This window comes from Rhamphochromis longiceps, linkage group LG16 (assembly GCF_057381845.1).
Source record: "Rhamphochromis longiceps isolate RC_006_pf linkage group LG16, R_longiceps_female_GT1.1, whole genome shotgun sequence".
Taxonomy (NCBI): domain Eukaryota; kingdom Metazoa; phylum Chordata; class Actinopteri; order Cichliformes; family Cichlidae; genus Rhamphochromis; species Rhamphochromis longiceps.
Window position 1 is genome coordinate 34,081,253 of NC_140572.1, and position 24,911 is coordinate 34,106,163.

General features: G+C 38.9%; 1 long non-coding RNA gene across 2 annotated transcripts in view; it reads right to left on the bottom strand.

Annotated features, from left to right (window-relative positions):
- The window catches only part of LOC146651545 (uncharacterized), a 112,963-nt gene extending 88,380 nt beyond the window's left edge, over nt 1-24,583 (bottom strand). For both annotated transcript variants that reach the window (XR_014907970.1, XR_014907969.1), the window contains exons 1-2: nt 24,404-24,583; nt 24,238-24,318 (exon numbers count right to left, since the gene is read on the bottom strand). This is a non-coding gene — a long non-coding RNA (uncharacterized LOC146651545). The remainder of the gene's footprint in view (nt 1-24,237; nt 24,319-24,403) is intronic.
- Between the last annotated feature and the right edge of the window lie 328 nt (nt 24,584-24,911).

The window sequence follows — 24,911 nt, forward strand, 5'->3', positions numbered from 1 at the left end:
TCAATAAAAGTCAACAACGCTAATGCCGTTGACCTATTTTTACGAAATCCAAATTGGTTTTCATGTATTAGTTGATATTTTTCAATAAAACTATCAAGTCTTTGTGCAAAGAGTTTTTCTAGCAATTTTGAAAACTGTGATAAAAGAGACACTGGCCTATAATTGTTAAAACTATGCTTATCTCCTGATTTATATAATGGTATTACTTTTGCCACTTTCATTCTGTCAGGGAATACTCCTGACTGTAGCGAAAGATTAAAAATATAACAAAGAGGAGTACTTATACAATCTATTGTCTTTTTAATTATGACCATGTCTATACCATCACAATCAGTAGATTTTTTATTTTTACAATTTTTTACGATTGCTACTATTTCTTTTATGGTAGTATCGGCTAAGAATATGGAATTAACCATTCTATTATCACCTATCCAGGCTTCCTCATCTCCTGGATCATCATTTTTCCTGATTAGATTTGCTAAAGTAGGTCCAACATTTACAAAAAAAGAATTGAATTCGTTTGCTACTTCGGTCTTATCTTTAACAACTTGATTATTATTAATAAAATAATTAGGCCGAACTTTGGGTGTGTTCTTATTACCCAATACCTCTTTAAAAATATTCCAAATGCCCTTAATATTATTTTTGTTTTCCTGAAAAACTTTATTATAGTAATCTTTCTTAGCTTTCCTCAATATTAATACCAACTTATTTTTATATAGTTTATATTTCATTTCCGCGTTTTTAGTTCTATATATTATATACTCCCTATATAAATTATTTTTCTTTTTACACGCATTTGCAAGACCCTTAGTTATCCAAGGTTTCCTATTTATATTCTTTTTCTTATGCTTAAATGATATCAATGGACAATGTTTATCATACAAGGCCAAATATATATTTAGAAATACTCCGTATGCAATGTTGACCTCATTAACATAAACCTCCTTCCAGTCCGTTTCCATGAGATCTTGTCTAAACCTATTAATTGCTTCATCATTTCTTAACCTTCTATAACTCACAAAACTAGCTTCTTTCTTTCTTTTCATATTTAAATCGAAAATAACAAAGACTGGTAGATGATCGCTTATATCATTTATGATGAGGCCACTTTCAATATTATTCTCCAAACTATTAATAAAAATATGATCAATTAGTGTTTCTGATTTCTCCGTTATTCTACTCGGCTTTATAATTAAAGGATAAAATCCTTTACCATATAATAGTTCAAAAAAATCTGACGAAGCCTTATCATTTGTCACTTTACAAAGATCAATATTGTAATCACCACACAAACATACAGTCTTATTTCCCTTAACCTTACTCAATAAATTTTCTACTGCTTCTGTAAATAACTCAATCTGTGATCCCGGTTTCCTATATATACACGTTACAATTATATTACTTCTCTTTTCTATATCCAATTCTACTGTCACAGACTCCATTAAATCATCCATAACAACAGACATACATTCAACTTTTTTACATTTCAAATCACAATTAACGAAAAGTGCCACCCCTCCTGCCTTTGTCTTAATTCTATTCACAAAGTACAAATCGTATCCTTCAATACAAAAATTACAACCCTTATTCTCATCTAACCATGTTTCAGACAGAGCAATTATTTGAAACTTGCCTCTCAGACTATACAGAAAATCTTCAATCGAAGCAAAACTTCTATAAAGACTTCTGCAGTTAATATGAATTAAAGAAAATGTATTGGCTATATCAACCTTATCCCTGAATTGCTCCTCTGTAAAATAATCACATGTGACATTAATTGTATTAAGCACATTCCTTTCAGGGTCAATACCTACTTCAAAATCATATGATTTATAATCTGTGTCATCAAACATAATGCATAAATTATTCTAGCGCTATCTATTACCTCATAAGAAAGAAAAGGAAACAAAAAAAAAAGAGAAAAAAAAGGAAAAAAAAAAGAAAAAAACTGAAAAAGGAAAGAAAAGATCCTAAGCAATCTCACATTCATTTATCAACATATTTTAAAGTCCGTTGATCTTGTTATCTTCCATATCCAATTTTACAATTTCCTTTTGTCCTTTTCCTCCCGAAGTAGCATTTGACCTTGCCAAAAATAAACTAGTTATAGCCATAATTGGTCGCAACCATTTGTCTATCTTAATCATATTATCACGTATAATTGTCCAATTCCTCAAGTTCCTTAATCGTTACAACCTTGGCTTCTTCTGGTGTTCCATTCAGTTTAATCATCACTTTGCAATTCCTGGTCCAGGTTGCTTGAATCTTTTTCTCCTTCCGTAAAATACGAGCTTGTCTTGCAATATCTGCATTTCTTTTTGTAAGATGTTCATTCAAATATACTCCACTTCCTTTCAAAAGGCTGGACCGTCTCAGCAATTCTACTTTGTGTTTTTATACAAAGTAAATTGGATAAGATGTGAGACTGAAAGGGAGATTTTTAGTAAATTACAGCGTATTTTCCAGTTCAGAACAAAAAAATAATAATACTGAAATAAAGGAAACTAAAGGGTATTTAGATTTGAAATAAAACAACAGAGCCATTCAGACATCATCTCACAGAGATTAGTAAGTGATCTAACAGTTATTAGCACTCAGTGAAAAAAAAATTCTTCAGATTAAATCAGTCATTTCCTCAGACGCAGGTATCTAGAAAACATAATCTGATATCGCCAATTTAATTGTTCTGACGTGTCTTTATTTTGGAAAAAGTGAGGCTTCTACTGAAAACTGGCCACATGGGCTGAACACCAACATAGCCCTAACACACACATTCAACAATTTTGTGTGTTGCTCTTTTGCACAGCTGGAAACAGAAGCATTTGATCTGATGAGGGAACATGTTTTGCCTTTTGTTGCCACTCAGTGTGGACAAAACTGAGAAAAGAATTACGACTGTCTTATGGCTCTCTTACAGATAATACGTTTCGGATTTATGTCATCAGGGTATCAGGAGTTCACTGGGAGTGGGAAAAGACCTCCCAGAAACATAACATCAGAATTATTTGATGATATTACTGGAAAGTTAAAATGATTGTTTCACTCATTAGAAATCCCTCCCATATTTATTTGATTATGTCATCATTCTGTCAACAGAAAATTAACACTGACACTTGAGATAATTTGATGCTCAAGCCATTATGTTTGGGAGCGGGTGTGGATTTATGACGAAACAAATGACAAAGAATGCTTTGAAAAGCAAATAAAAGCTTTTAATATGAATGTGCAAAGTTTCACGTTACAGCTTCACTAAAAACTCAACCCAGAATCTTCAGATTCGTCTCTGACCCCAAGGCCAAATCTGCTCAAAACCTCTAATGGGAACAGACTTCAGTGAAAAATGTAATCAGCTAATACGTTCCCGTTTAAGCTGTTGATGGTGAGTCTCTGAGTGTCATTTCTTTCTCTCATAATGTCCAAACTATGATCACTGTTGGGACTAACATCCAAATCCTCAAATTTAAAACCCAATACATTTCCTAATGAATAAACTTCCAAATAGACACGTAAGTATTTGTATGAAAATCTTTAGAGGAGGACACATTTCATGCGTTCATTTCTGAAAACGCCATGCATGTTTTGGCAAGCAGACAGACTTTGAACAATCATGTCAGTGACACAAAACAGTCTTTCAATCATAAAGGCTCTGCATAGGGCTTTCGTTCATGTCTTACACGAACACTGAAGCTTGCTAGTATGCTGGTACCTTCATTCGACACGACAATCTAAATCTACTCCAACAATATTTACACAAGTCTTATCTGCTAGGCTGCCCTCTTTAAACAGATTATAGTGTAGTTTGGAGCTTTACAACTTCTGTAGTCGTGCTTCTCTACAAAAGATGGCTCTATGGAAATGTAGCAGACACCAAAAATCTTTCAGCTGTTGAGTCTGTCTAGTTATTTTCACCTGAGATGTGTGGATAGATAAGCACGCTGTAGCTTAAAGTCAAGTACCTTTCTGTTAAAACTGTAAGAGAAAGTCACATGGGAACATGCTCGGTATGCTCAGCTGCCTTCCAGAAACCAAGTGTTAAGGTAGAGCCAAGGAAGTGCCAAAGAAAGGGCAGTCTAACTTTAGAGCAGGTGAAAGAAATTTAGCCTGGCAGGACAGTCCTCTGTAGGAGTCACACGGTTCAGAGCTTGAGGACTGCCAGCAGACCATGTCTGGAACTGAGGAAGAGCTGGTCTTAGAGAGCCCATCTCAAAAGGTCAGGATCAATTGGATAATTTCTCAGCTTGTATTCAGAATGACTCAACGTGTGTCAGTGCAGATCTGCAATTATTTTGTCTTGTACACAAGAATAAAACCTTCACTAAAGCCAAGATCTTGTTTTCCATTCAAAAAAAACAAAACAAAACACTGCCACAGAGACTAAACTATGTGCTAAAATCAAAGTAGACAGTCCTAAGTTTTTAATAACCTCGGGGCAAAAAGTTAACATTAATGGAAGATAATTGAAATAAGCCTGCTTAAGCCCCCTTTGGTGGTATTGGCAGAACAAGAGAAATTCATTTAGTTCTTGGGGGAACGTGTGAAGTCGGGTGTTAACCTTTTGGCATAGAAATCAAAACCACCATCATAATGAGAAATTGATTAGATTGTAAAAGCGGTCTGTGTAGGATGCTGAGACATGCTCTTTGGTAACCTTATAAAAGCTTTTATTACTTCAAGTTTTTCAGTTCCCACACAGATGTTCTGCATGGCCACAGATACATAGGGAGCACGTTTCATGCAAAAACACACAAAACTCACAACCCACACGTAGAATAGGACAAATCAAAGCACATAAAGAGTTTAAAGAAAGCTTTAAAAAAAAACGAAATCTTGCATGCTCTGGCATTTTGTAGGAGGATGTATCCAGTGAGAGTAATTAAAACATGATCTCAAAGGTTCTAGCAAATGCTCCACATCTAAATCCAAACCCACACATTTCTGATTAATAAAAATCACTTTAATGTGCAGTCTAGAGTCCAGCTTGGATAAGGCAAAACACATTAATGCAAGTTGTAAATGCAGACACACTACATGTACACACTGTCATAGGAATGCGACTGCACCGGCCAGACCTGGAGGTGATCTGACTCACAATGTGAGCAGATCTCAGCTGTTGGGTTTATTAATACCAGGCGACCCCGTCTTTTAAAACTTATTCCCATTCAACTAAACTCCACATTCCTACAGTTAAAAAGAAGAACAAAGTCAGCATAAGGAGGCAGATGGCTTGGCAGAGGCATAACTCCCAAGTGCTTTAACTGAAACTACAATTTTGAGGTGCTTATGTTTTACTTTTATGCCACTTTATTTCACAGTAAATGTTGCTGGATTCATTTTAGCTATTGTCATGTTCAGACTTCCTGGTGACTAGACAAAGCTACAACATGTGTACATATAAATACACCAACACAATACCACACCAGAAACACAAGACATGATTACAAAAACCTTACATAACAGTATTTAAAAAGTAGCATCTCACTGCTCAGAACACATAAGGACTGTCCGAATGACAACCAATACCAATATCAATATATTCTCCCATCTTTATGTTGCACCACAGCATCAGAAACAGACCAATGGAAACAGTGAATACCAATTTACTGATAGGGATATCGAACTCGACCATAGCAGTTAAATCTACCACATTAAATTATTGCTAACATATCAGCAGGTATCAGCCAATGATCATTCTGATTTATTACCATTACAACTTTTGATCATTTATGGCTCAGTCACACTAGAGTAAAAATAGGACAGCAAAGTCCTTCTGACAGATTACAATCTATCTGGTTCAGTCTGTCTTTTTATGTGTCTCTTTGCAAGGGCCTCAGCTTAACTGTTTGCCTACATAAAGCAAGGTACCAAGCTTCTGTCATTTGAGAGTTACATTTCTGTCCTGCAGCAGCTTTAATTCTTCTTGAACATTACTAGTAACTAAGAAAACAATGTAACAATTAGATTAAATACAATAAAATGGCTTGTTTTATAAGTTAAATGTATCCCCCCTTTCTACAAAGCTCGGGGCTATGGTTAATGATGAGTGGACCCTCTGAGCACTTACCTTCATGGCTGAGTCATGTCTGTGTTGTAGTGCATCTAATCTGAACATTTTTCATTTATCGTTGATTTGTCTTTTTATTTATTGTGATACAGTTCAACCTTTGTTTTGTCCAGTTTTCACAGTGCCTGAAGCTTAGCCCGCTGCTGTCATTCTGTTGTGTTTGGATTCTTGCATCAGAGCAAATGATCCTTCGACGTTCTTCCACTCCTGCATCTGGGTCTTGTTGTGGCCTATATACTGTATGCGCGCGCACACACACACACACACACCAGGGATTTGTGGCCATGGACATTTTTGTTAATATTTAGCTTTAGCTGCTTTCCATTTAAACTCAACTGTCTGCTTTGGTAAGCATACTGGAATAGAAAGTCTTCCATCAGGTCATCTTATCAAATTTAATCTTCCCCACTGTATTTTCATATTGGTAACTCTTCATGTCCCTGACATGTCTGAGTGTCCACATTCGTGCTCGCACCACTGTTTCATTGTTGTATGTTTGTTGGCGAAGGACTCTGCTGTGTCTATGTGTTTGTAGGGCTTTGAGAAGAGTGTAAACAGGCACGTAGTAGTAGTGACCACCCTGCAGTGATGATATTGGTTATTGTCAATGTCACAAAGGGAACAGGATCATCAGACTGTTCTGCAGATCACCCAACCCTAGAAGCTACTGGTTATGCTCAGGCAAAACTAGCACACATATCAATGAGATTCACAACCTCACGTGCTACTTCTCTGAGAGATGAATGAATGGATAAATTAGGTTATGAGCATGTGTTGTTTATCCAAATATAATGTAATATGTGCTGCATTAGTCACACAAATAAGATTTTACAGTGTTTCTGCAGACAAGCACGTTGACACATTTAAGAGCAAAACCACTCGCGGCCACTCACGCACACCAACTGAAATTAAAACAAATGGCTCATTTACAAAGTCCTAAAAGGTATGCTTTCACCATCTCTCATGCAAAGTAGCCATGTGAATTAAAACGGAGCTGGCATGACTGTTGCCTTCTTACGAGAAAATCAACAAACTCAAGCTCTGGTTTAAATCTGAGGGCTGGCAGGGCACTCGGTCGTCTCCTCCTCCTCCTCGACTGCATGTTCACTGCTCGCCTCATGAAGTTTGGTCATGGCGCTTGTTTTCTTAGTGCTGCAGCGGTGCTGGCACAGTGCACTCGCTGTGCCCTTGTGTTCCTGCTGCCCTCTTCCCTTACCGTCCTCCACTTACTTGATCCGTTTTGCCAGAGGTGTCTTTCTTCGTTAAGAGTGAATGCCCTCAGAAACCGTAACACACACAGCTGGCCTCTCCAACCTCCCGTGAACCCCTCACTGCATGTTAGGATACGGGGCTTGTGTCTGCCGGCTGTCCCTGTGCCAATCTACAATGTGGCTGGCTGTGCAGTGGTGTGCTTTGCGGTGGACCACGCCTATGTAGCCTGATTTACACTCGTTTCTTCCTGGGCAGCCACGAGACAGCAGCCAGCTTCTGGAGGGACCAACGGCGGCTTCAGCTAAGGGGCCAAGCCCGGGACCCATTTGGTTTTGGTTTCCTTTCGCCTGCCACTGTGCCACACCTAGCATGAGTTGGGCTAAATGAAACCAGTGTGTAGATTCGGAGACCGGCTTAAAGTGAAACCAATAAAAGGCGAGGCTGTACAAACGACTCCACAGCTACTCGCAGGTCATATGTCTGTTTGTCTGTCAATTTATTCATGTTGTACCCGACCCGCCCTGTCTCTAACTCAGTTATGCATAAATTCTTTATGCACGCTATCGCACTTAAGCATCGAGTACCAGGAGCCACGGTCCATGGGCAGACGCTAGCATTCATTCCTTTCCTCGCATTTTACATCTCCACTATATGCAGAAACCTACACATTCATTCCAGTGTACCTTCATTTTTCCATGTGTCAGCTCCCAGAGAGAGGAGAGGCCCATCTGTTGTGGCCATTTTTGTTGAATGTCTCTAGACTCTCGAGCTCAGTTCAAAGTACAAACGACCGTGTCAGCTTGTTAGACGTCTCAATCTTCTTTGGAATGACAGGGACGCTCTATGAGACGGTAATTAAGACAAGCCGTGTTTGACAAGCTGAATTCAACAGCAGTTTGCACACAAAAAAAAAAAACAAAAAAAAAAAAACAGTTCAGCTTGGCTTAAGTGCAGTTTACACAAGTGCCTGGGGGCATAAAGCTTGCAACCAAACCAAGCACTTAGAATATTTTCTGTTTTACTGTTATATTATCATTTATATTTACATATACACTGTTCACAGAAAACACACTACAGATACATCAAACTTTATCAAGCCCAAGGTAACATATTTTCCATTCCCTGGCCAGCTTAAAAAGGACATGTTAGCATCCAGCTCCTCATCGTTGGGGTCCATTAGTAGCTTGTACTGGTCTTTGTTTAGCCCCTCACTTCATCCTCTGTCTAAAACAAGCAGTTTTAGCTCATCCCTCTTTAAGGTCTTCCCATTAAGCCAACTCTCTTCTGACTGGATGCACTGCATAATCACAAGGTTTAAGTACAAATGTATTCAAACAATACTCAACACATATGGTTAGACTAGACAGAAGTCCGAATTCCTCACACGGATTACCTGCACATACACCAACCTAAATATTTGAACCTTTGGTCATGTCTAACCCTACCATCCTTTACCATGATGACAAATAAAAACTTTATTTTAACCATTTAATGAACTACTAAAACTGTTGCCAATTTGTTTTCTCATTACAAAACCTATACTTTGTTTCAGCATACTTTATTGACGATGGACAAACTGGAAAGAAATATGATATGTGTAAAACTGATTACAGCTCTGTAAGGTGGCATGATTTACTGCAAGTATATAAATACAAAAATTCAAGCTTATGAAAACATCTGCTGTAAGCCTTCGGTTTATATTAATCCCAAAAATAAACGATGTGATATTGTAAAGGTTAAAAATGTACCTCCTCCCATTCTGATTGCAACAGCTGGCAATATTTCTGCTCCTTTTAGGTTTGCCTTCTGGCACTGAAGGACGTTTTAAGAGTTCCACTATGCATTCCAAGGACTGCTTGATCATTTTATGACCTGCGGGTTAAAAAAAAAAAGCCTCAAAGCCAAAAACAATCCCCCTCATCTTTTTCATGTGGCATGTTGATTCTTTCTGCTAATTGATAACCAGCCAGCACATCGAGACTCGAATGGGGGTACTTTTATGAATGGTATGATGCTTTTACAACTACATTGGCATAACTAATAATGCAAAAAGAAACTGTCAACTACAATCAGAGGCGCTACAGTTAATATCTTTAAAAACTGATGGGAGGGATGATGGGATAATGATTAATGACGTTTGGTGTGCGTGCTTCAGTAGATACTCATTTGAACTACTTATTTGGAGTGCAAATAGGACAATGCCATATACAATGCCAACACGCACACGCAAGCCCAAATACAAGTTGCAAGGAGCACACACAGAGATTTGAGAGTTTCGATGGAACTGCATGACAGACAGTTGAAACCGGCCCCAAACTTTTCCAAGAAATGTATTAATTTGGGTAAGAATGGTGCTGCAAGGTACAGGAGGCCTATTAATCACTGCGTGGTCCAAAGGGATAATCCTCAGAAAATTGTGCTCACAATAACATTATAGGAAGGCATCACTCTGTGTGTGAAGGCTTGTGTAAAATTTGCTCTGACTTTGAATCTCTCCAACAGTCAAATAATAACAGAACTATGACAATGAGCTAAAGCAAACAAGAAACCCAACACAGCAGTCTTTACAGGAGCGAAGAGGGTGCTGTTAGGTTAAAAATTCAGAGCCCTACCCACAAGTTTAGGCCCTAATCACACTACCAAGACACTTGTCAACAACCCCCACGTCAACTACCCGTGGAGAAAAGAAATGTATTCCCTGATAAGTAGCTTCACTGAAAAGTGTGACACAAAAGAGAAATGTGGACTGTTTATTATGTGAATGTGAAAATGTTTCAGTTTGCACTGCAGATTTTCTAGGTTTTACAGTTGCTCTATGAGTAGTTGATTAGTGTTTGCAGAAAAGCACAGGTTAACAATCTGCTAGTGACTAAAGAAATCACAAAGAGATTTCACCTAGCTACAGCCAGCAACCTCTAGTAACCAGTCACCAACCAGTCAGGGAATAGACAATTTTCCATTGCGACCAGTGACTCCCATATGATTGCCAACTGGTCTCTTGAAGTGTGTGATTTGGAGCTGAAGGAGTCTCTTTATATGAAGTGATAATATCAAATATTTCATCTTTTCAGTTTTGCATAAATTTTCTTGTTTTTCTTTTCAGCATGGCCCTTTCATTTGACTCCCAGTATGACTGTGGCTAAATTAGTAAGTTCATATTTATTTTTCAAGGGAATTATAGTTAAAGCGCAAAGAAAGCCACATCAATGAAAAGATTTGGTTTTCCTGCACTTGAATCCACAATTATTTCAAAATCAATTAATAATCATGTTGCTTTTCATGATCATGATTTTCCCTTTTTTGACCAGCCCCTCCAGAGAACCCATCACCTTTTTGCCCTATGCATTCACACTTGAATGATTGTACAGGGTGGGTCAGTTATATGGATACACCGTAATAACATGGGAATGGTTGGTGATATTAAAGTCCTGTTTGTGACACATTAGTATATGTGAGGGGGCAAACTCCTCAAGATGGGTGGTGACCATGGTGACCATTTAGAAGTCGGCCATCTTGGATACAACTTTTGTTTTTTCAATAGGAAGAGGGCCATGTGACACATCAAACTTATTGGTAATGTCACAAGAAAAACAATGGTGTGCTTGGTTTCAACGTAAATGTATTCTTTCATGAGTTATTTACAAGTTTCTGACCACTTATAAAATGTGTTCAATGTGCTGCCCATTGTGTTGGATTGTCAATGCAACCCTCTTCTCCCACTCTTCACACACTGATAACAACACCGCAGGAGAAATGCCAGCACAGGCATCCAGTATCGTAGTTTCAGGTGCTGCACATCTCGTATCTTCACACCATAGACAATTGCCTTCAGATGACCCCAAAGATAAAAGTCTAAGGGGGTCAGATCGGGAGACCTTGCGGGCCATTCAACTGGCCCACGACGACCAATCCACTTTCCAGGAAACTGTTCATCTAGGAATGCTCGGACCTGGCACCCATAATGTGGTGGTGCACCATCTTGCTGAAAAATCTCAGGGAACGTGCCAGCTTCAGTGCATAAAGAGGGAAACACATCATGTAGCAATTTCAAATATCCAGTGGCCTTGAGGTTTCCATTGATGAAGAATGGACCCACTATCGTTGTACTCCATATACCACACCAAACCATCACTTTTGTTGTTCCAACAGTCTTGGAGGGATCCATCCAATGTGGGTTAGTGTCAGACCAATAGCGGTGGTTTTGTTTGTTAACTTCACCATTCACATAAAAGTTTGCCTCATCACTGAACAAAATCTTCTGCGTGAACTGAGGGTCCTGTTCCAATTTTTGTTTTGCCCATTCTGCGCACCGATATGGGTCATCCTCGTTGAGATGCTGCAGTAGCTGGAGTTTGTAAGGGTGCCATTTGTGAGTAGCTAATATCCGCCGAAGGGATGTTCGACTAATGCCACTCTCCAGAGACATGCGGCGAGTGCTACGCTGTGGGCTCTTGCTGAATGAAGCTATGACAGCCACTGATGTTTCTTCACTAGTGACAGTTTTCTTGCGTCCACATTTTGGCAAATCCAACATTGAACCAGTTTCACGAAACTTAGCAAGCAGTTTGCTGACTGTAGCATGGGAGATGGGTGGTCTCGTAGGGCGTCTCGCATTGAAATCTGCTGCAATGACCCTGTTACTACGTTCACCAGATATCAACGCAATTTCGATCCGCTCCTCACGTGTTAACCTCTTTGAATGGCTGTGAACAAAGAGAAACTTGTAAATAACTCATGAAAGAATACATTTACGTTGAAACCAAGCACACCATTGTTTTTCTTGTGACATTACCAATAAGTTTGATGTGTCACATGGCCCTCTTCCTATTGAAAAAACAAAAGTTGTATCCAAGATGGCCGACTTCTAAAAGGCCACCATGGTCACCACCCATCTTGAGGAGTTTGCCCCCTCACATATACTAATGTGCCACAAACAGGACTTTAATATCACCAACCATTCCCGTGTTATTACGGTGTATCCATATAAATGGCCCACCATGTAGATGTAGACTTATGACATGCTAACGTTGTCTTGCAGAGTTTTTTCATTTTTATGGAGTGTTTTTTTTTTCCAAATCTTTTGAAGTTTGTACTAGTCGTAGGGTTTGCAGCAAAAAAAAGCATGACATGTTTAATCTCACCCACGCAGTCCGATATCAGTCTAATATCTGGTAGTTTACATGTTGTTCCTGCATTTTTGTTGCTTAATGGAATTTGACAAACAGCCTCTCAGTGAATGACTGCCTGCTTCTGACAGTATTATCTTGCATACCATTAAGCATCTGGAAGAACAAAATAAAGCATATTTATCCACTTGATAGAACACAAGCAGATTCTGCAGTAATGAAATCTGGAACACAAGTTACTGTGTGTTCTAAGGTGCTCAACTAACGTTTTAATATAAAACCAATATCATTTGCTCCAACTTATTATATCTGAGCTTTAATAAAGTCTTCCACATAAGTGCCATCACTTCAGACCCCAGCACTGTTTTTTCACAGTATAGGCAAGAAGCAATTCCACCTCTTTCCACTTGCTGAGATAAAAAAAAAAAAAAAAAAAAAAAAAACAGTGTGGGAAGCTTGAGAGAAATAAATCAGAAAGAACATTTGCAGTACTAATGGCTTATCATCAAGACACAATAAAACTTACCTGTGTGATTTGAGTGGGTGGAGGTGTACGGTATATGCTTTGTGCACATCCGTGCTCTGATCTATATCTCATGTGTTTGATCTTTCATGCCTGTTTTTGTGTGTGCATGTGTGCAAAAGCAAATCATGATAAGAGATCATCTCAGCCATGTGTGCAACAAAACAAAGTTGCTGGCAGTTTAGTTTGTACTTCTGTGTGCAGTCGTGTGTGTGCGTGCGTGTGTGCATATCAGCTCTTCTGTGCACATCAGGTAAGAAGTGACATGACTGCTTTCAGTGGGGTTTTGAGTTAATCTGTAGTCTGACAGCTTCTGTCATCCCCCAGCTGTTATGACCACGGCACATTTATCACAGACAGTTCTGCTGCTCTTGGGCATAGTTAGGGAATGTGATGCTTTTGTGGATTTTTTTTTTTTTTTTTTTTGGGGGGGGGGGGGATTTGAAGGAAACAGGGAATTATTGTTCTCATGATTCAGCAAGTCAACTTTATATTGCTCTCTGCATCAGTTGTATTTAGATCTTTTCCCTATAAAAGAATTTAGGAAAAAAATAGAGGACTGATGGCCTGTGAAAAACTAAGTACAGGTTACTGTTTCCATAGTAATTAAGAGAGTAAGTCGCAGCCAAGTGCTGCTAATAAAATGCATGTGGTTAATTCATCATCAGCAAGCATGCACATCTCTATAAAAGCAGAACTTTAAGTTGCTGATCTAGTGCATTCAGGCATGTGTTAACATAATGTAACATTTTTCCCAGGAGCTGATGGCCCAGTAATTTCACCTGAGGTCAGACTGTGCAATGACCTGAGAAACTGCAAGGCAGTTTCACAAACTGTGGGCCTGAAAAGAAGCTACAGTGGCAATCGGGCGTGTATATGTATATATAAAAATTCTATTAATAAAATCAAGATCAAAATGCTATGATGTCCTTTGAACCTGCGCCCATAGTGAAACACCGAGCGAAGTTAGAAAAAGAACCTGTTTATCAATACTCTATATTTCTGCTACTGTAATAGTAGAGCTGGGCGATAGAACGATAACGATATGTATTGCGAAATAACTTTTCCTTGATAGAAAAGTTAAACTATTGCGATAGGCCTCGTCTCTCTTGTCCTCTTAAAAAAAAAAAAAAAAAAAAAAAAAAAAAAAAAGAACAACAGCCAATCCAAATTAAGTAGCGCAGAGCCGAACCAATCACAGCCGCAGCGTCACGTGACGTGACTTGTTACGTGCCGCACATGTGTATTTGTTTGGGAAGCAGCCAGCCGCTGTGCCGCCCGGTAATGGAGGAAATGAGTGCGCCGACTAGAGAAAGATCAACCGAGCGTGACCGAAGGTTACCAAAGAGAAAACAGATGATGGTTCCAACGTCGGAGAGATTGTCGAACGGAAGAGCCATAGAAGTTCCGTAGTGTGAAGGTATTTCGGCTATTTCAAGTCTGACAAAAACAGAGTAGCGCGTACTGTAAATGTGCCGAAAGCAAGTCTGGAAATACAATAAAGCGGTGCATGCTCAATCTCTGACTGGAAGCGCTAATTCGTCATTCGGCTTTTGTCAGACTAAAGTAACTGTTTGAAAAGCTAAGCTATACAACAAGGAGACATTGAGAATTTCCTTTTAGTTCTCACTTTATTTGATATTGACAAAAGTTAGTCAATTTTGTCTGATGACAAGTTACAAAACAAACAGATTTATTTTTAGAATTAATATTTTGTTTCTAAGTGGAACTGACAATTTAGTAGCCTGTTTTGTTTGTTCTATTTTGAAACTTAAACGCTTCAGCGGCTGCCTTTTATGTAGTTTGCCATATTTGCCTTTATTTAGCTGAAAAAGTCTCATGTTCCTTAAGTACATCTACCCTGTTGAACTTATTATGGGAAATAAATATTTAAATAAAAACAAGCTGCTGATTATTTCACATTTTACTTGTGAGCAACGGCACATTTAAAATCTTACAAATATAGTTATTTGGCTTATATCGTGATAGATATCGTTATCGCCTGAAATGAAAAAAAAAAAACATATCGTGATATGAAAAAAATCTTATATCGCCCAGCTCTATGCAATAGTTAAATTTAGCTGGTGTGCAAATGTCTCTAATCCTAGTCTTTGAATCAAGGGCTTGAAATCACTGGATCAGATCTCCATATTTCTTAGACTGTTGTCAACTGAGTGGCCGGGTGACAGCAGTCACCACTGCTTGTTCTATTCAGGGTGTACGTGACTACATGTATTTTATTTGGAAAGCTACTACTAAATTATGCAATATCCTGTAGTATATAAAGTAATTACAATAATTTCCTCCCTGGCTGGTAAAACTCTTATCTACTGGCATTTATTTAAAAAACAAAAAACAAAATGAGCAGCGAATGAGCCACAAGATGCTTTCAGATTGCCTCCAAGTAAACAGTGACGACAACAGGATCGTATGAAGATAGACAACTGTCTTACTACACAATCACATTTTTCCAAACCTCGCAATCTTTTCTTTTTAGATAAGCCTTCCTTAAAGGGAACATCTAAGTTCAGTCTGTTGCTGTTATGTAGTTACATAAATCCTTCCACGGACTGCTTTTTTTGAGTCAGCAAAAGCCGGTCATATTAAAAGCCCCTGCTCTGTGACCCTTTGTGAAGCCACCGTCTTGGCCGCCAGCCCAGCACACAAAACATAGAAGGGAAAGTGCTCGTCTTAAGGAGGAAAGCACAGCACAGAAGGTATGTTGTGCTTGAGTGCCATGCCATTGGAACAGAGGAGTTTGATTCTAAAAATATCTACCTCCCACCACACTCACACTCCCAACACGCAATGCAGCCTTTGCACTGGAAGACCTAACAGCTTGATGGCAATTACTGCAAAATTGCTCTTATTTTCTCCAAGTCTTCATAATTTCCAGTCAACTTTCATCAGTTCATGTGTGTTTGTGAGTGAACCGGCAGAGGAAACGGGTAACGCCTTGTCGCTATTTAAAGCCCGGACTATTCCAGGTAGGCCCTGAAACTTTTCTTACTCTACCATGCCAAACATTTACCAAAAGTCTCTGCCTGACACCTGTGACCAAGTCATGCAAAAGCAATTACTGAAAACCAAACACAGACATTTCATGTGTAAGGCCCATCCCAAACCCATCAGTTATGCGGGACTAAGCAGTAAAACCATTACAAGACGATTAAAATTCACTCAGAGTAAATCACGTTTTTTCCCTTTAACTTACATTGGTTAGCAATGATGGAGTAGACACCAAAAAGCCTCCATGTGTGTGCTTAGTCTTCACAGACCACAGGGCTGACCACAGGCTCTGATGGATATCATCTATGTAAATCACTGTTCACCACCATCGTTACATCTCAGATAACTCTTTCTGGCAAAACTGAAATGGATGCGTGTGACAGTGGTTTGACCCCATCCAGGTGGTTTGTATTTGGAGGAAAGTCTATTTATAGGCCTGTTAAATACAAGCCAGGTGTTGTCATAAAGCCCGGGCAAAGCTGGTTGGTTCTCTGGTGTCATGAGTGGCATAAATAGAATACACAACTGAGACGTGGTTAGCAAAGGCAGCTGGGAAGAACATGTATGCGGTCTAGTGTAGTCAGGCTATCTAAGCTACAAATCAACTCATGAAAATTAGAATGAAAATATTTGACTACAGGGTAAATAAAAGGCCTGCGGCTGGTAGAAGAATAGCTACATTTACATGGCGCGTGGTATAATGATTCTAATCGCATTAAAAACCAAACACAAGATTAAAAAAATGCTCCATATAAACACCTAAATCTGAATAAACAGCTGGAATTTCAATGCAACAGAGTAAATGTTTTCAAAAACAGATTAAAAGAAGAATTCTACCACACAAGAGCTTTAATGTGATTCACTGCTGGCTGCATTGCCCCTTGCTCTGCATTCATGCATCCCATCTTGGCCTAAAATGCGTGGGGACGTATGCTTCTTTGCTTTCCAAGACTGCTGGCTTCCAAGCTCAACTACTCTGTGAAGAGTTTGTTTTCAACGTAAAATCTTATATGTTGTGCTTTTCCTTTTGAGGGTGCTAACATGAACCCTGGGCAAAGTTTTAATAATGTGTTATAATGTGGTAGTTGGTGCTGTTCCCTCATAGCAAGACGTTTTTTAGTTGAGGATGCCTTCTTTATGGAGTTTCAATGTTCTCCCAATGCATGGGGGGGCTCTTTTCAGGCACTTTGGCTTCTTCTCTTTGCTTGTTAGGTTAATTAGAGAGTCTAAATTGCCCCCGACTCCCCACCTTGGTTGCCTCTTGCAATTAATCAGCACAAAGGTGGTTTAAAGGGAGAGGGGCCATAAAGGATAGGAGCTAAAACAGCTTATTTCAGACAGAATGAACTGAAGGACTGAAAAACAAGGATTATTTTGAACCATGAGTCATGCAAAGCATTTAACACTGTTCTGATTGAATGTGTTGTGACATTTAAACACAAGACTAGAATAAAATCACATCCCATGTAAACAGCTGACCTGAATTCTTTAGTCGGCAGGAAGCCGTTTGTATATTTTTAAGTTCCATCTTGTCTTTAGCTATTCAAAATTGCATGTGACCCACAAGGGTACACATAACAAAAACTGTGGTTAAGAAATGGCTGCTCACTGGGAACATGGCAACAAAGCTGCATTTTTGTATGAAAGGTGCATTACAAATCAGATGTATTTTTATTATTCCAAGTTAAAAGCTGCCAAGTTAGAGTTTTAGAAAGCCTACTTTAAACAGACCGAGTCCTGGCTAACTTTGATCCAAGGAAATAAAGGCAATGCCTTGCTGACCACAGATGCCATCCACTTGGCTGTCCTCTGGCAAAAATCTTTCCCAACTCACAAAGTCTTCCAACCCACAGAGATCTGCCTGCTTCCATTCTCCACTCCATCACTTTGAATCTGATCCTTCGAAGCCCGATTCAAAGTGCGTATTGGTCAGTAGTCTGGGTTTTGGTCCACCACAATCAAACACAATCCCTCTCCTGCTGGTGTTTTGCCCCAGTGGCAGACAGGAACAGGAAAAAGGAGACAAAATGTTAAAATGTTAAAAATGAAATGTGAAAAAAGATGCTTATGTTCGCTCCAAGTCAAGATTTCCTGTTCAGTCGCTCAGGAACACATCTTGGAGCTGGAAGTTTCTGCACATGCAAATTCTTTGGATTGTTTTCTTTTAAGAACCGTGCGCCTTATCCCTGCTCACGATGGCAGATAATCCACGTTGTGTTTTCACAGTGCTGTTCTTACATTTTTTTGTTTTTCCTCTGAAGTTTAGACATCTCTTGAAAATTCCTGGGAAAATCCCAAACTGACAAATGTGACAAATCTTAACATGAAGGACTGAGGTTGGGAAAGCTGTGGAATTTGGGATTTTTTATTTATTTTATTTTTTTGGCAGTACATCTCAATCGTTCAAAATGTCAACAAGCTCTTTAAAGCTTAAAATACCACAAATAGCAGTTGTGAACTATGCAAAGAATGAATGCCTAGCACTGACATCAACCAATTACATATTTCAAATGTGATCCAATTACAAGAAAATAGTCCTTATTCACAGAAAAAAAACATAAATAATGTCATTAGATCCGGTCAATTAAGAATAGCAGAAATGTGGAGAGCTTCAAACCCATTCTGCTCACACAAATATGATGACTGTCCCGAAAGAATCTCAACTGCCTGGCTGTTCATCACAGCCAACCTTTGAAACAATTCTTAAAAGCTAAAAGAAATTAGAACCATTTCAAAAGCAGAACAATGCACAAACAATGTATGCTGATTATCTTTGCCACAAGCTAAAGCTCACTACATGTTCTGAGTCAGGAAAAAGTAATAGTGCTGGTATGTTGTGCTCAGCAGTCCAAAGACCTTGGCTGTGTTAAAGCAGTTAGCGAAAAACTAAAACAGAGCCAGTTATGAGTGTGTTGTCCAGCAATTGCGCCACTGGCGTGTTTTGTTTGGGGTGTTTGGGGGTTTTTTTTAATTCCAAGAATCTTTACTTTTCTGATTGCATGTGGAACTCAACTGCTCTAACTCTCACCATCTCAAAAGTGTTTCCGGAAATATCTTATAAGTTACATGGAAATGTTCCGTCTTGGAGAGAGTTCATCACCATCATCAGCAGCAGCAGCATATTGGCCGTAGTATTAACTTCACCCTTTCTACAAATAAAAAGAAATTCTGATTTGGAACTTGGCTTTGTAATTTGGGAATATTATTCTAAAGTTAGATGAAAATGTGTGTTTTTCCTACCACATTCAAACTGTAATATCTGTCAAACCAGTCACCTGATTTGGACTGTTATAAATAATGTGCTATGTATATGAGAATATGCTAAAAAAAAAAAAAAAATCAGTCCCATACCTACAAAGCTGTGGTTTTTACAGGCCTCCAAATCTGCTGCCAGAGACTCTACATCTTTCAATCCATCATTCTGTGTTAACTTGAGCTACACCCCTGAGAGTCCATACATTTACCCTAAAACATTTCAAAGGTCTAGCACAACCACTTCTCCACAATGGGATATTAAAATGGACCCTATAAAAACTGGTCAAGGAAGACAACTAGCAATAACCCTGCTTTCATCAATTACACACACAAAAAAATTAAATACTTTACATTTTACATCATTCCTATTAAAAAGTGCATCTAAACCTTGGAATTTTTTTTTCAGGCCAGGTGGGAAATCTTTTTTTTTTTGTTACTTTAATTTGATGCATTGAGATAAACAAAGATGTTGTGAGGTCCATCTCCCTTTCATGCAGTGTATCTAACACTGTAAGGGAAACCTGGAAACAGACATAATAGGAAACTTTAATGCTAGTACATTCCATACTGCCATGTGCAGTTTAATTTGCTGTTGAAATGCATGCTATTGCATCCATCAACACACATATTCATCAGGTCTGTTTATACATTTTGGGTGGTGCAGCTCAGCAGACGAGGAAATGGTAAGAAGTCTGCTTAACAGTAATTTTCTTTTTTTTACCTCAAAGCATTCTCCGTCAGTGCCCCAGTCAGCTCTGATTTCCTCGGTTTTGCCTGCCCCAGGTTCAGGTCCAATGCATTTAAGGCGTGCTGGTCTTACGTCTGTGGCATCTGTTGAGGAATGTGATGAATGCTGTCTGTACCCTTCTGACAGCACTATACTCGCATGATTTAAGCCCAGACGATCTGCTCCACCCTGATGCCTGAGACTGAGGCTGATGTTTATACTTAGATGTCTGGTACTTCAAACATTTAAAACATCTAACACATTCGCAGTATGGCCTTTGCATTCAAGTTTAAACAACTCGAAACGTAAAAAAAAAGAAAAAAAAAAAGAAAAGAAAAAAACTAGTACATATGCACTTAGCTTAAAAAACAACAACAACCACACAACAGTAGTGAAGCTTCCATGGGAAGGCACATCTGAGTGATGTGCACCTCTTCTCACAAGAGAAGTCAACCATGCTGCTGCTATTACAGGTGCAACACACAAATTTCCAAGACTGGCTATGTATACAGCTGACAAGAGTAACAGAGATTCATCATATGGTGGTGTTATCCCGTGGAAAAATCCAAATGAAAGACTCAAGGAATCTGCTTTAGCTATGAAGGTGTTGCATTCAGTTTCTTCCCTATACTGGTTAGATTATTGGTACCTACCCAGAGCCATTTTTGCCATCACCAAAAGGGAGTGAGTGAGTGCACAGTGGACTAATAGCAATGTCCCCAGAGCAACACATGACTCACAGCCCACAACTCTCTGCGTTTTAATGCACAAAACTAATGTAAATTAGACTTCAGAACAAACCTCTAATCTCTTCATGCCTGATTAAAAATATAATCTGACAAAAAACCCTGTTCACATTAGGTAAAGTCTTGGCAGTTCTGTAAACTTAACTTATTAAATAAGCACTCTGAGAAAACATTTGAAGCAACATGTTGGTAAAGCTTGGATATAAAGACCATGACAGACAACAGCTCTTTAGAGAACTGCACCAGTTCTGCAAGAAATCGGTAATCATTTTTAAATGCTAACTTCCAAGGAAGCAGGAGCAGAGGGTGAGATGATGTGCTGCTGTAATTTACAGTAAACGCACAATAAAAATCATTCACTCTAATAGTCCCTGCAAAATAAAATAAGCTAAATTCCTAGTTCAGCTGATGCCAGATATTAAAAACCCTCCAAGATCAGAAAATTGGAAAGTTATTTGACAAGAAGGACTCTAAAACTTACAAAACTTTAACATTTTTAAATACAAACCATAAATTTTGACCCTAAATCATGTCTAATACTGAGAGGGGGTCTTTGAACAGTCTTGGACAGCTTCTTTTCTTTGTCAAATTTAAGTTTCCTGATCTAAAGGCAGAAAGGCATTCATATGACCAAACTTTCGACTATCTCTAGAAAGAATTTCAGAAGGCGTTTATCCGTCAGGTGACCAAGCAGACTCACTTAGACACAAGCTGTATGTTTATAAGGGCTGCCACAAATGATTATTTTGATAGTCGACTAGTCACCAATTATTTTTGCGATTAGTCGACTAATCAGATCATGCATCCATTGGATAAGAGCAGATGCACCAGCAGCATCTGCTCTTATATAACTATCATTAGCTTACAGCTTTAAGTGTTTAAGGTATGTGCTAACTAAAAATAAAGATAATATGATATTTTATTAAATTTTAATGAAATCTGGAGATTGTTTAGGTGAAGTTTAATAAACTCAGCCGTCTGCTCCTTGCTATCTAAAATATAACAGGACACTGGAGTATGTTCTCAAGCATCTCACACTTCTGATAATCAGTTGTCTGCTTGACGTTTATTCAGCTGTGTAGAAACTATAATTTTAATCTCAGCCAAACCGATTTACTCAGGAACAAATAAAATACTGAAAAAAGCCAAACAATAACATTTTTAAGTTATCTAAGTGACTTATATATCATGTTTAACCTGAGTAGCGAAAGACGGCGGTGGGTTTGAAAACGATTTGCCGGGAGTCCGGTGTTCTCACGGCTCTAGTGAGCCTTGAACCCCGGCTAGCTATCAAGCTGGTGGGTAACAGACGTCTCGGAAAACGTCGGAGCACTTTTGAAAATATGTGATGTTTTGATAAACTGAGCAGATATTTGAAGTGTACACAGCTACATTCTCGCCTGAAAATATGTTAAACGTTTATTTTGTGACCCAGAAAGAATAAAAAGAGTAATATTAAAACTAACCAGCTGCCGCCATTGTTGGAAACTAAGCAGGGCCGTGCTATGAATTCTGGGATAGGTTGGGCCACGAAGTATACACCCGACCCATCCTTCAAATCTGGGGAAATGAAACGCGCATTTGTCGGGATCTTTGAATTTGGACAGTCTTCGTCGTCTGGTTGTAACATAATCGGCCTACAAATGCGGGCACAGGAGGATGCGGTTCCTGAATTTGGATACAGCTATGATACCGGACACTGCTTCTTCTTCGGAGTTTAACGGCAGCTGGCATCCTTGTGCATGCAGTGCTGCCATCTTCTGTTTCAGTCCGTTATTACACTCTTAAATCCTACTACTTATTCCTGTGTCTTTTGGGATCTTACAAAGCTTCAAACGACGCGTCAACTATTAAATTAGTCATCGACGATTTTGATAGTCGACGTAATCGTGACTAGTCGACTAATCGTGGCAGCCCTAATATTTATATGCACAGTTGTGACCATTTTAATCAAAAGAGATAAAGGTAGTGACTAAAAGACGCTAAATTAAGTGATGCTGAGCTCAGCATTACAGGTAGGGTGCTCAGAGATCTGAAGTTAGCTGCATCTGACCAAGATATCTCCTGTGTGCATCCTTTGTGGGATTTTCAAAATACGGTAGACTCAGAATTCACTGGAGGGATTTGTTTTGTTTTTATTCCATCTAAACTTCCGGTGGGCAAAGCCATCTGAAATACCCCACATCAACTGAACAACACATTGTGAACAAAAGTTCTACTGTAGCCTTTGTGACTTTCAAGCAAATACCTCTGTATTAAAATGTCTCAATTCTGGGAACCTCATCTAACTTAATCTCTATGAATAAATCATGCTCGCATTGTAATTTCACTCGAGAGTTTCTGTCAAGTAAATCAGACCACAAAAAAGCTATGGTAAGGAAATGAGTTGTGAAGAGAAACTGATGGCTGTGAAACCCCCCCCCCCAAAAAAAAATTCAGTCAATAATGAAAATTCAGCTTTGGCTTCTGGACTGGATTTTTATGCATCACTTGGATTTATAATTAAAACGGGCAGGAAAAGAACAGCGTCAAAAGCAATATTAAGTTGTAGGCAGCTGTTGTGGCTTTGTGACATGCAAGTATTGCGCAAAAGCTGCTTTAAGACCAACATGACATCTTTCCAGAACGCAGTTAATAAAGAAACCAAGTCACCACGGGCTGTCACAGAGCAGCGCTTATTGAGTTTGTGGAATGCACTTTTCAGTTTGACCACAGTGAACCGACTACGCTGGACCATTTTCTTTCGCTTATGGTTTTAAGATGTTAGGATCTAATCTTGGCTGGTTGCAAGTGGACATACTTATCAGATTAGTCAGTAGATCTCAGAGGGTTCATCACCCGACCCGCCAATAAGTTTGCAGCAGGGAGCATGCAGCTCCAGTTGCCCTCCAGTTGAAGGCTTTATGGTCAAAAACACCCAATGTTTCGAGCCTAATGCCCCACCAGAGGACCCTGTGTCCCACACCGCACTCCAGCTGTTTGGTTTTTGTTTAACTTGTATCAGAAGTTCAAGAAAATCTAAGGTGAAAAGAGAGAGTTTCATCTAAGAAATGCACAATGTTTCTCCATTTAATGAATAACCATGTCGCCATAAAGATTGCAATTCATGAGTAAAAATAGTGGCTATTATTAACTTACTCTATGAATCACTCTGCATGATCACTGTGGGATTATGGACAACTTTTTCTGTGCCAGCCTAATCTGTGGAAATAGATATAGTCTGCTACAGAATCTCTCTCTCTCTCTCTCTCTCCATCCACATATAACAAAATCAGGTGATGATTTTTCTACACAGCCACGTTTCACATATGCAGTAAACATCAGCTGTGAGCAAATATGGCAGATAACCTCTGACACGTGTTCTATCCAACAGGTGACCTTTACAAGATGGGAAAACGGCACCAGCTCTTAAAGAGCTCTCTCCGGGGTGCTTCTGTGTAGGCACACGGCTTTACAACAAGCTCACACTTCAGACAAAAGCACTCCTCATTCAGAACGCGTTCATATGCATAATACCAATCTAACGAAGCAAGGCCAGAAAAACAAACCCGACAAACAAGCTGTATGGGACTCACTCTGTTTGCAGGCTGTCTTCCTTTCTTTCCCCCGTGAGCTGAATGTTTATTATCCATACCCAGACATTTCCACTGGAGTTTCTGTGGCGATAAATGTGCAGCTGTTAGCACCAAAACAATTAGCTTTCTAAGCCATCGAAGAAAAGCTTAACGGTGCTAAACTTACCTTCATTTGTTTAACTTCCCGTTATACGACGTCTGTTTTAATTCTCAATTAATTTCACTATCTGAAAACACGCGCTTGTTAGTTTATTAAACAATGCTAGCTCTTCTTTCTTCCTGTTAAGAGTTGAATATTTTACTGTTTAGGACAGCTGGCCTGTCCTCTCTTCTCTCTCCCACTGAGTTAGTGATACGCACTTACACAGCACCGTAAGGGGGAGCTATTTGACCAGTTGTTAATTGGAAGGTGCAAAGTATTTAGAAACATGTTTTTTAAGTAAATAAATACAGTTACACTATGGTTGAAATGTAACATTGCAACTGCAACATAATATCGAAACAGAAACACAAGATAACCTTTATCGTGTTAAATACCTGACTGTCGTATATGTGGTTAAATCAGATATTTAACCAAACTGTAAATGTAAATATAATACAAAAATGACACAGAGGTTGCCCGTTGTTTGCAAGTGAATGTGTTGACCAACTGGTCACACTTTCAATCACAAGGT